The sequence below is a fragment of the Molossus molossus genome, unplaced genomic scaffold (assembly GCF_014108415.1).
Source record: "Molossus molossus isolate mMolMol1 unplaced genomic scaffold, mMolMol1.p scaffold_m16_p_8, whole genome shotgun sequence".
Taxonomy (NCBI): domain Eukaryota; kingdom Metazoa; phylum Chordata; class Mammalia; order Chiroptera; family Molossidae; genus Molossus; species Molossus molossus.
The window spans coordinates 42,662,408-42,665,536 of record NW_023425402.1 but is presented as its reverse complement, the minus strand read 5'-3'; the positions used below and the strand labels follow the sequence as shown (position 1 = coordinate 42,665,536).

Below are 3,129 nucleotides of genomic sequence, written 5' to 3'. Positions count from 1 at the left end.
CTGATATTTAAATTTTTTCTTCTCGACCTTAATGAGGGCATCTGTCAGAGCAGTGGAGTGGGTGACATTTACAACACTGCCACTCCATTCTGTGATTAGACACAGATCATTCAGGGGTTAGGTTTCAGGCTAATGGTGATTTCAACAGGCTCTAAGCAGCATTTGTGTACTTACAAAACCTGCAGTAAGAATAACAAATACTATCTTGTTTTTCAAAGTGTGTCTCAATTAGCAGTAGCATCAGACAGTTGGTGGTGTGGGAGGGGCTTCTATTATATGCGGACCCTGAACACAGGGGTGGAGGGAGGAGGGGGTGTCTGGGAGGGTGAAATAGAGAAAAGCAGAAGTTGGGAAGAGAAAATAGGAAATGGGGAAAGTCACAGGACCTATGTATATTAGGGTTCTCCACAAAGCATTAAATAAGGTCTTACAAAAGGTCAATCTGTGACCTTCATTTGTAAGTGTTGGGAAAATGTATAAAGCTTTAGTCTCATCCATTAGATCAAGGTATATCCATGTTTCTTAAAATCCAAATTTCCAGGAAAATGAGAAACGAACTAATTCAGGATCTCAGGTGGGATTTTTCTTACAGTGCATTTAAACATGAGCTACACCTCATGGTATAGCTGTGAAGTTTTCTCAGAACCGTAAGAAACGGATCTCTTCAAAGCCCGTTTGTAGCAACTGAGTTCTAATACCATTCCTTCCCATTTCTGGGCATTTGGAGCTAGACACACTTTATCAAACTCGAGACGAAAGCCTTTAATTTCAGCGAATATATCAACTGGTGATCCACCAGGCCAAAGCTATGGCCAACCTTTGAACTAACTGCAATGCAGGATCTTGTACGAAATCTCCTACAACCTTAAAGCAGACACGTCAGGGGCCACTGTACTCTGTAAGGAGCTTGGACATGAACTCAGTGTCCTCTGGCTGCATCTGTTCTTTTCTGCTCTGAATCATAGTTTCATTTTCTCGGGAGCAGCCTTGGTTTTGCTTTGCAAATAGTAGGACACATTTCAGATCCTGTAGTTCTTTTGCATTCAGCATAGTTATTAAAGTACGGGTAGCTGCCCAACTTATGACAACGGGCACTCAGATCTTTTCCTCTGGGCTTGGGGAAGCCTGGCTTGAGAAACTGGCCTCGGTGTGTTCAGGAGTCCGAGTCCTAGGGCAGACGCTTCATCCTCGGTTACGAATTTCCGGGGAATACAGGGGTAGGCCCTGTAGTGTCCCTTTTGAAGCCTTTCATTTCTTCTATTCCTTTGACTCTCTCCTGGTCCTATGTGTTGTAGGCAGCTGAGCTAGGTTATTGGGTGTATAACATAGGATCCACAGGTACTGTATTTGGGGCCAGTCACTGTTCAGGAACATTCCATTCTTCTCTGGCCTTTCCAGATTGAAAATTGCAAAGATATTCTTAGAAATTATTTATTGTTCTTCTGACACCGCACCCGACTCTGCTGACAATATCTTGGGTTCCAGTTACCTCAGCATCTCCCCAAATGCCTCTTTTTTAGGGCAGGAATATCAACATCTAGATCAGATTTGATTGTAGATCTTTTCTTAGCCTTAATTTTGACATTGGAGTGATTTTTTCACTGACATAGCTTTAGACAAAAATCTAATCTCTTCCTTTTGTACAATCCCTTCTTTGGACCCATTCAAACAAGCAGCCGAGCTCTCCTTTAAAAAAAATTAAATGTATTGGGGTGACGTTGGTTAATAACATTATATGGGTTTCATGTGTACAGTTCTACAATACATCAATCTGTATATTGCACTGTGTGTTCACCACCCAAGGTTGAGTCTTCTTTTGACTCCCTTTACCTTCTTCATCCTCCCCCCACCCCCTCCCCTCTGGTCAGTATCTCTTTAGCAAGGTGCACACACTCATATTCATGATTTCTTTGCTTCTGCTAAAACTTTGCTGCTTGTTTACCTTGAAGAGATCCCTGAAGACCTATTTCTATGGGGACGCTTCCGTCTACACTTGTCAATATAAATGTCTCACCGTGAGCTATCTTCTGTCTTTTCAGTCAGGTCTTCTAACCACAGGGATGTTTGCAGTGGCTGCAGTAGGACATAAACAGCAGGATGGGAAAGGTACACGTTATGAAGTAGAAATAAGATAGAGTCCAATGTGGTATTCGGCCGGCCTACCTTTCCAGTCTCCTGAACTACGGTAGTTGGTTTTGACATTCTTGGGCTACTAGAATGCCTGACAATCACTTTGTGTCCCTTCACCACAGTCTTCTTCTTCTGGGAGTCATTGTGTTCCAGAATGCCAACCACACGTGTCTCCCTCCACCTCATGGCCCCTCGATGAACCAGCAGCGCTAACAGCCCCCCAATCTCTGAGGACCCCACACAATAAGGTCTCATTAGGCCATATGAGGTGATCTTACCAGGCCCTTTCCCTCTTACGTATACGAGCAGTGTTCACAGTGCTTATCTATAACAAACACCCCCATTAAGAAGGATTCCCCTAAGATTTCTTACTTACCATATCTAAAATTGGCCTCTTGATAACTGGTCCACACCTACCCAAACCTGCTTTTGTCTCGGGCTTTTTCTTCTTAATAAAATAGTACTACTGAGTTGATAAGGCTCTTAAGCAGAGTTATCTTTTTTTTTTTTTTTTCCATTTCCACCCCATGTCCAATCCAGCCAAAAATCCGGTCTCTGATCCAAACATACCATCTCTAGGGATGATTTCTGCAATAAACCCTTCAGTGGTTTTTCTATTTCTGTTCTAACCCCCTTCCCCTTGCTACCCCTATGACACACAATTTAGTCTCTAAACTGCAACTAGAGGATTCTTTTAAAAGACAAATCAGATTGTCACTCTTGCAATAACCCTCTGGTCACATCACCAACATTTATAACCAACCCAGAGCCCTCTCTGTGGCCTCCAAGTCCTGGGTGATTATATTCCTGGCTGTCTCTCTGACCACAATTCACACACTTGACCCCTTGCTCGCTATGCTCATTACACTGGGTTTCTTGTTGGTCTTTACATTCCATTATGGGCCTGCCTCGGGTCCTTTGCACTTGCTGTTCCTTCAACCTAGAATCTTTTCCTCTACACAGTTCAGTGCCAGCTCCTCAATTTATCCACTTCCCTGC

The 3,129-nt window shown here is 43.2% G+C and overlaps 1 pseudogene; it reads right to left on the bottom strand.

Annotated features, from left to right (window-relative positions):
* Positions 1 to 608: 608 nt before the first annotated feature.
* LOC118620710 lies at positions 609 to 2,316 on the bottom strand (annotated as a pseudogene).
* Between the last annotated feature and the right edge of the window lie 813 nt (positions 2,317 to 3,129).